Source organism: Sardina pilchardus, chromosome 5, assembly GCF_963854185.1.
Source record: "Sardina pilchardus chromosome 5, fSarPil1.1, whole genome shotgun sequence".
Classification (NCBI taxonomy): domain Eukaryota; kingdom Metazoa; phylum Chordata; class Actinopteri; order Clupeiformes; family Clupeidae; genus Sardina; species Sardina pilchardus.
The window spans coordinates 478,353-485,852 of NC_084998.1; the positions used below are offsets into that span (position 1 = coordinate 478,353).

At 52.5% G+C, this 7,500-nt stretch overlaps 12 non-coding genes across 12 annotated transcripts; all 12 read left to right on the plus strand.

Moving 5' to 3' along the window:
• The first annotated feature begins 533 nt into the window (after positions 1 to 533).
• trnaw-cca (transfer RNA tryptophan (anticodon CCA)) lies at positions 534 to 605 on the plus strand. Its single transcript has one exon. It is a non-coding gene; the product is annotated as a tRNA-Trp (tRNA).
• Positions 606 to 1,171: 566 nt separating this feature from the next.
• Positions 1,172 to 1,243, plus strand: trnaw-cca (transfer RNA tryptophan (anticodon CCA)). Its single transcript has one exon. It is a non-coding gene; the product is annotated as a tRNA-Trp (tRNA).
• A 566-nt stretch (positions 1,244 to 1,809) lies between these two features.
• Positions 1,810 to 1,881, plus strand: trnaw-cca (transfer RNA tryptophan (anticodon CCA)). The gene has a single exon. It is a non-coding gene; the product is annotated as a tRNA-Trp (tRNA).
• A 450-nt stretch (positions 1,882 to 2,331) lies between these two features.
• On the plus strand, positions 2,332 to 2,403 carry trnaw-cca (transfer RNA tryptophan (anticodon CCA)). The gene has a single exon. It is a non-coding gene; the product is annotated as a tRNA-Trp (tRNA).
• A 566-nt stretch (positions 2,404 to 2,969) lies between these two features.
• Positions 2,970 to 3,041, plus strand: trnaw-cca (transfer RNA tryptophan (anticodon CCA)). Its single transcript has one exon. It is a non-coding gene; the product is annotated as a tRNA-Trp (tRNA).
• A 566-nt stretch (positions 3,042 to 3,607) lies between these two features.
• On the plus strand, positions 3,608 to 3,679 carry trnaw-cca (transfer RNA tryptophan (anticodon CCA)). Its single transcript has one exon. It is a non-coding gene; the product is annotated as a tRNA-Trp (tRNA).
• Positions 3,680 to 4,245: 566 nt separating this feature from the next.
• Positions 4,246 to 4,317, plus strand: trnaw-cca (transfer RNA tryptophan (anticodon CCA)). Its single transcript has one exon. It is a non-coding gene; the product is annotated as a tRNA-Trp (tRNA).
• A 566-nt stretch (positions 4,318 to 4,883) lies between these two features.
• trnaw-cca (transfer RNA tryptophan (anticodon CCA)) lies at positions 4,884 to 4,955 on the plus strand. Its single transcript has one exon. It is a non-coding gene; the product is annotated as a tRNA-Trp (tRNA).
• A 566-nt stretch (positions 4,956 to 5,521) lies between these two features.
• On the plus strand, positions 5,522 to 5,593 carry trnaw-cca (transfer RNA tryptophan (anticodon CCA)). Its single transcript has one exon. It is a non-coding gene; the product is annotated as a tRNA-Trp (tRNA).
• A 566-nt stretch (positions 5,594 to 6,159) lies between these two features.
• trnaw-cca (transfer RNA tryptophan (anticodon CCA)) lies at positions 6,160 to 6,231 on the plus strand. Its single transcript has one exon. It is a non-coding gene; the product is annotated as a tRNA-Trp (tRNA).
• Positions 6,232 to 6,797: 566 nt separating this feature from the next.
• On the plus strand, positions 6,798 to 6,869 carry trnaw-cca (transfer RNA tryptophan (anticodon CCA)). Its single transcript has one exon. It is a non-coding gene; the product is annotated as a tRNA-Trp (tRNA).
• Positions 6,870 to 7,319: 450 nt separating this feature from the next.
• On the plus strand, positions 7,320 to 7,391 carry trnaw-cca (transfer RNA tryptophan (anticodon CCA)). Its single transcript has one exon. It is a non-coding gene; the product is annotated as a tRNA-Trp (tRNA).
• The last annotated feature ends 109 nt before the right edge of the window (positions 7,392 to 7,500 follow it).

A 7,500-nucleotide genomic window follows, 5' to 3' on the forward strand; every position in this document is an offset into this window, starting at 1 on the left:
ACTCAGCGACAGCACTTTGGCTGAAAGGCAATTAGTGGGCCTGTGAATTTCAAGCCATTACTGAAAAGCGAAGGATTTCGGTGAAAAACACCAGTGTCCGCCACGGTGACTTTTACAGGCTTTGACGCGGAGAGTAGCAAAGAGTGCGCTAAGCAAGCGCTGACGGCGAGAGTAAATCGTTCAGCAGTCGGGCATTTCCTCCGCACCAGGGCGAAAGATGGCGTCGCCCGGCTGTAAAGAAATCGCCTGAACAGGGACTTGAACCCTGGACCCTCAGATTAAAAGTCTGATGCTCTACCGACTGAGCTATCCAGGCTTCGAGAGAGCACCCAGCTCTGCACGAACGTGGCTGTAACTTGGCTCTTCCTAACGTACGTTGGTAAGTCATGCACGGCGTGGCAAAGTTACAGCAAGCGAAACGTCTGCAGGTGCAACAGAGAATGGCTCCCCCTGCACTGAAAGCCTGCATTGCTCGAGGTTTCAATAGCAGATACAGGGAGAAGTGGGAAAGTTTATCTGTGCAGCACCTGTGGGACCTCGTGGCGCAACGGTAGCGCGTCTGACTCCAGATCAGAAGGTTGCGTGTTCAAATCACGTCGGGGTCATAGAAATCACCGCTCAACTCTTTTCACCGTCCAACTCAGCGACAGCACTTTGGCTGAAAGGCAATTAGTGGGCCTGTGAATTTCAAGCCATTACTGAAAAGCGAAGGATTTCGGTGAAAAACACCAGTGTCCGCCACGGTGACTTTTACAGGCTTTGACGCGGAGAGTAGCAAAGAGTGCGCTAAGCAAGCGCTGACGGCCAGAGTAAATCGTTCAGCAGTCGGGCATTTCCTCCGCACCAGGGCGAAAGATGGCGTCGCCCGGCTGTAAAGAAATCGCCTGAACAGGGACTTGAACCCTGGACCCTCAGATTAAAAGTCTGATGCTCTACCGACTGAGCTATCCAGGCTTCGAGAGAGCACCCAGCTCTGCACGAACGTGGCTGTAACTTGGCTCTTCCTAACGTACGTTGGTAAGTCATGCACGGCGTGGCAAAGTTACAGCAAGCGAAACGTCTGCAGGTGCAACAGAGAATGGCTCCCCCTGCACTGAAAGCCTGCATTGCTCGAGGTTTCAATAGCAGATACAGGGAGAAGTGGGAAAGTTTATCTGTGCAGCACCTGTGGGACCTCGTGGCGCAACGGTAGCGCGTCTGACTCCAGATCAGAAGGTTGCGTGTTCAAATCACGTCGGGGTCATAGAAATCACCGCTCAACTCTTTTCACCGTCCAACTCAGCGACAGCACTTTGGCTGAAAGGCAATTAGTGGGCCTGTGAATTTCAAGCCATTACTGAAAAGCGAAGGATTTCGGTGAAAAACACCAGTGTCCGCCACGGTGACTTTTACAGGCTTTGACGCGGAGAGTAGCAAAGAGTGCGCTAAGCAAGCGCTGACGGCCAGAGTAAATCGTTCAGCAGTCGGGCATTTCCTCCGCACCAGGGCGAAAGATGGCGTCGCCCGGCTGTAAAGAAATCGCCTGAACAGGGACTTGAACCCTGGACCCTCAGATTAAAAGTCTGATGCTCTACCGACTGAGCTATCCAGGCTTCGAGAGAGCACCCAGCTCTGCACGAACGTGGCTGTAACTTGGCTCTTCCTAACGTACGTTGGTAAGTCATGCACGGCGTGGCAAAGTTACAGCAAGCGAAACGTCTGCAGGTGCAACAGAGAATGGCTCCCCCTGCACTGAAAGCCTGCATTGCTCGAGGTTTCAATAGCAGATACAGGGAGAAGTGGGAAAGTTTATCTGTGCAGCACCTCTGGGACCTCGTGGCGCAACGGTAGCGCGTCTGACTCCAGATCAGAAGGTTGCGTGTTCAAATCACGTCGGGGTCATAGAAATCACCGCTCAACTCTTTTCACCGTCCAACTCAGCGACAGCACTTTGGCTGAAAGGCAATTAGTGGGCCTGTGAATTTCAAGCCATTACTGAAAAGCGAAGGATTTCGGTGAAAAACACCAGTGTCCGCCACGGTGACTTTTGCTGTAAAGAAATCGCCTGAACAGGGACTTGAACCCTGGACCCTCAGATTAAAAGTCTGATGCTCTACCGACTGAGCTATCCAGGCTTCGAGTGAGCACCCAGCTCTGCACGAACGTGGCTGTAACTTGGCTCTTCCTAACGTACGTTGGTAAGTCATGCACGGCGTGGCAAAGTTACAGCAAGCGAAACGTCTGCAGGTGCAACAGAGAATGGCTCCCCCTGCACTGAAAGCCTGCATTGCTCGAGGTTTCAATAGCAGATACAGGGAGAAGTGGGAAAGTTTATCTGTGCAGCACCTGTGGGACCTCGTGGCGCAACGGTAGCGCGTCTGACTCCAGATCAGAAGGTTGCGTGTTCAAATCACGTCGGGGTCATAGAAATCACCGCTCAACTCTTTTCACCGTCCAACTCAGCGACAGCACTTTGGCTGAAAGGCAATTAGTGGGCCTGTGAATTTCAAGCCATTACTGAAAAGCGAAGGATTTCGGTGAAAAACACCAGTGTCCGCCACGGTGACTTTTACAGGCTTTGACGCGGAGAGTAGCAAAGAGTGCGCTAAGCAAGCGCTGACGGCCAGAGTAAATCGTTCAGCAGTCGGGCATTTCCTTCGCACCAGGGCGAAAGATGGCGTCGCCCGGCTGTAAAGAAATCGCCTGAACAGGGACTTGAACCCTGGACCCTCAGATTAAAAGTCTGATGCTCTACCGACTGAGCTATCCAGGCTTCGAGAGAGCACCCAGCTCTGCACGAACGTGGCTGTAACTTGGCTCTTCCTAACGTACGTTGGTAAGTCATGCACGGCGTGGCAAAGTTACAGCAAGCGAAACGTCTGCAGGTGCAACAGAGAATGGCTCCCCCTGCACTGAAAGCCTGCATTGCTCGAGGTTTCAATAGCAGATACAGGGAGAAGTGGGAAAGTTTATCTGTGCAGCACCTGTGGGACCTCGTGGCGCAACGGTAGCGCGTCTGACTCCAGATCAGAAGGTTGCGTGTTCAAATCACGTCGGGGTCATAGAAATCACCGCTCAACTCTTTTCACCGTCCAACTCAGCGACAGCACTTTGGCTGAAAGGCAATTAGTGGGCCTGTGAATTTCAAGCCATTACTGAAAAGCGAAGGATTTCGGTGAAAAACACCAGTGTCCGCCACGGTGACTTTTACAGGCTTTGACGCGGAGAGTAGCAAAGAGTGCGCTAAGCAAGCGCTGACGGCGAGAGTAAATCGTTCAGCAGTCGGGCATTTCCTCCGCACCAGGGCGAAAGATGGCGTCGCCCGGCTGTAAAGAAATCGCCTGAACAGGGACTTGAACCCTGGACCCTCAGATTAAAAGTCTGATGCTCTACCGACTGAGCTATCCAGGCTTCGAGAGAGCACCCAGCTCTGCACGAACGTGGCTGTAACTTGGCTCTTCCTAACGTACGTTGGTAAGTCATGCACGGCGTGGCAAAGTTACAGCAAGCGAAACGTCTGCAGGTGCAACAGAGAATGGCTCCCCCTGCACTGAAAGCCTGCATTGCTCGAGGTTTCAATAGCAGATACAGGGAGAAGTGGGAAAGTTTATCTGTGCAGCACCTGTGGGACCTCGTGGCGCAACGGTAGCGCGTCTGACTCCAGATCAGAAGGTTGCGTGTTCAAATCACGTCGGGGTCATAGAAATCACCGCTCAACTCTTTTCACCGTCCAACTCAGCGACAGCACTTTGGCTGAAAGGCAATTAGTGGGCCTGTGAATTTCAAGCCATTACTGAAAAGCGAAGGATTTCGGTGAAAAACACCAGTGTCCGCCACGGTGACTTTTACAGGCTTTGACGCGGAGAGTAGCAAAGAGTGCGCTAAGCAAGCGCTGACGGCCAGAGTAAATCGTTCAGCAGTCGGGCATTTCCTCCGCACCAGGGCGAAAGATGGCGTCGCCCGGCTGTAAAGAAATCGCCTGAACAGGGACTTGAACCCTGGACCCTCAGATTAAAAGTCTGATGCTCTACCGACTGAGCTATCCAGGCTTCGAGAGAGCACCCAGCTCTGCACGAACGTGGCTGTAACTTGGCTCTTCCTAACGTACGTTGGTAAGTCATGCACGGCGTGGCAAAGTTACAGCAAGCGAAACGTCTGCAGGTGCAACAGAGAATGGCTCCCCCTGCACTGAAAGCCTGCATTGCTCGAGGTTTCAATAGCAGATACAGGGAGAAGTGGGAAAGTTTATCTGTGCAGCACCTGTGGGACCTCGTGGCGCAACGGTAGCGCGTCTGACTCCAGATCAGAAGGTTGCGTGTTCAAATCACGTCGGGGTCATAGAAATCACCGCTCAACTCTTTTCACCGTCCAACTCAGCGACAGCACTTTGGCTGAAAGGCAATTAGTGGGCCTGTGAATTTCAAGCCATTACTGAAAAGCGAAGGATTTCGGTGAAAAACACCAGTGTCCGCCACGGTGACTTTTACAGGCTTTGACGCGGAGAGTAGCAAAGAGTGCGCTAAGCAAGCGCTGACGGCCAGAGTAAATCGTTCAGCAGTCGGGCATTTCCTCCGCACCAGGGCGAAAGATGGCGTCGCCCGGCTGTAAAGAAATCGCCTGAACAGGGACTTGAACCCTGGACCCTCAGATTAAAAGTCTGATGCTCTACCGACTGAGCTATCCAGGCTTCGAGAGAGCACCCAGCTCTGCACGAACGTGGCTGTAACTTGGCTCTTCCTAACGTACGTTGGTAAGTCATGCACGGCGTGGCAAAGTTACAGCAAGCGAAACGTCTGCAGGTGCAACAGAGAATGGCTCCCCCTGCACTGAAAGCCTGCATTGCTCGAGGTTTCAATAGCAGATACAGGGAGAAGTGGGAAAGTTTATCTGTGCAGCACCTGTGGGACCTCGTGGCGCAACGGTAGCGCGTCTGACTCCAGATCAGAAGGTTGCGTGTTCAAATCACGTCGGGGTCATAGAAATCACCGCTCAACTCTTTTCACCGTCCAACTCAGCGACAGCACTTTGGCTGAAAGGCAATTAGTGGGCCTGTGAATTTCAAGCCATTACTGAAAAGCGAAGGATTTCGGTGAAAAACACCAGTGTCCGCCACGGTGACTTTTACAGGCTTTGACGCGGAGAGTAGCAAAGAGTGCGCTAAGCAAGCGCTGACGGCCAGAGTAAATCGTTCAGCAGTCGGGCATTTCCTCCGCACCAGGGCGAAAGATGGCGTCGCCCGGCTGTAAAGAAATCGCCTGAACAGGGACTTGAACCCTGGACCCTCAGATTAAAAGTCTGATGCTCTACCGACTGAGCTATCCAGGCTTCGAGAGAGCACCCAGCTCTGCACGAACGTGGCTGTAACTTGGCTCTTCCTAACGTACGTTGGTAAGTCATGCACGGCGTGGCAAAGTTACAGCAAGCGAAACGTCTGCAGGTGCAACAGAGAATGGCTCCCCCTGCACTGAAAGCCTGCATTGCTCGAGGTTTCAATAGCAGATACAGGGAGAAGTGGGAAAGTTTATCTGTGCAGCACCTGTGGGACCTCGTGGCGCAACGGTAGCGCGTCTGACTCCAGATCAGAAGGTTGCGTGTTCAAATCACGTCGGGGTCATAGAAATCACCGCTCAACTCTTTTCACCGTCCAACTCAGCGACAGCACTTTGGCTGAAAGGCAATTAGTGGGCCTGTGAATTTCAAGCCATTACTGAAAAGCGAAGGATTTCGGTGAAAAACACCAGTGTCCGCCACGGTGACTTTTACAGGCTTTGACGCGGAGAGTAGCAAAGAGTGCGCTAAGCAAGCGCTGACGGCCAGAGTAAATCGTTCAGCAGTCGGGCATTTCCTCCGCACCAGGGCGAAAGATGGCGTCGCCCGGCTGTAAAGAAATCGCCTGAACAGGGACTTGAACCCTGGACCCTCAGATTAAAAGTCTGATGCTCTACCGACTGAGCTATCCAGGCTTCGAGAGAGCACCCAGCTCTGCACGAACGTGGCTGTAACTTGGCTCTTCCTAACGTACGTTGGTAAGTCATGCACGGCGTGGCAAAGTTACAGCAAGCGAAACGTCTGCAGGTGCAACAGAGAATGGCTCCCCCTGCACTGAAAGCCTGCATTGCTCGAGGTTTCAATAGCAGATACAGGGAGAAGTGGGAAAGTTTATCTGTGCAGCACCTGTGGGACCTCGTGGCGCAACGGTAGCGCGTCTGACTCCAGATCAGAAGGTTGCGTGTTCAAATCACGTCGGGGTCATAGAAATCACCGCTCAACTCTTTTCACCGTCCAACTCAGCGACAGCACTTTGGCTGAAAGGCAATTAGTGGGCCTGTGAATTTCAAGCCATTACTGAAAAGCGAAGGATTTCGGTGAAAAACACCAGTGTCCGCCACGGTGACTTTTACAGGCTTTGACGCGGAGAGTAGCAAAGAGTGCGCTAAGCAAGCGCTGACGGCCAGAGTAAATCGTTCAGCAGTCGGGCATTTCCTCCGCACCAGGGCGAAAGATGGCGTCGCCCGGCTGTAAAGAAATCGCCTGAATAGGGACTTGAAGCCTGGACCCTCAGATTAAAAGTCTGATGCTCTACCGACTGAGCTATCCAGGCTTCGAGAGAGCACCCAGCTCTGCACGAACGTGGCTGTAACTTGGCTCTTCCTAACGTACGTTGGTAAGTCATGCACGGCGTGGCAAAGTTACAGCAAGCGAAACGTCTGCAGGTGCAACAGAGAATGGCTCCCCCTGCACTGAAAGCCTGCATTGCTCGAGGTTTCAATAGCAGATACAGGGAGAAGTGGGGAAGTTTATCTGTGCAGCACCTGTGGGACCTCGTGGCGCAACGGTAGCGCGTCTGACTCCAGATCAGAAGGTTGCGTGTTCAAATCACGTCGGGGTCATAGAAATCACCGCTCAACTCTTTTCACCGTCCAACTCAGCGACAGCACTTTGGCTGAAAGGCAATTAGTGGGCCTGTGAATTTCAAGCCATTACTGAAAAGCGAAGGATTTCGGTGAAAAACACCAGTGTCCGCCACGGTGACTTTTGCTGTAAAGAAATCACCTGAACAGGGACTTGAACCCTGGACCCTCAGATTAAAAGTCTGATGCTCTACCGACTGAGCTATCCAGGCTTCGAGAGAGCACCCAGCTCTGCACGAACGTGGCTGTAACTTGGCTCTTCCTAACGTACGTTGGTAAGTCATGCACGGCGTGGCAAAGTTACAGCAAGCGAAACGTCTGCAGGTGCAACAGAGAATGGCTCCCCCTGCACTGAAAGCCTGCATTGCTCGAGGTTTCAATAGCAGATACAGGGAGAAGTGGGAAAGTTTATCTGTGCAGCACCTGTGGGACCTCGTGGCGCAACGGTAGCGCGTCTGACTCCAGATCAGAAGGTTGCGTGTTCAAATCACGTCGGGGTCATAGAAATCACCGCTCAACTCTTTTCACCGTCCAACTCAGCGACAGCACTTTGGCTGAAAGGCAATTAGTGGGCCTGTGAATTTCAAGCCATTACTGAAAAGCGAAGGAT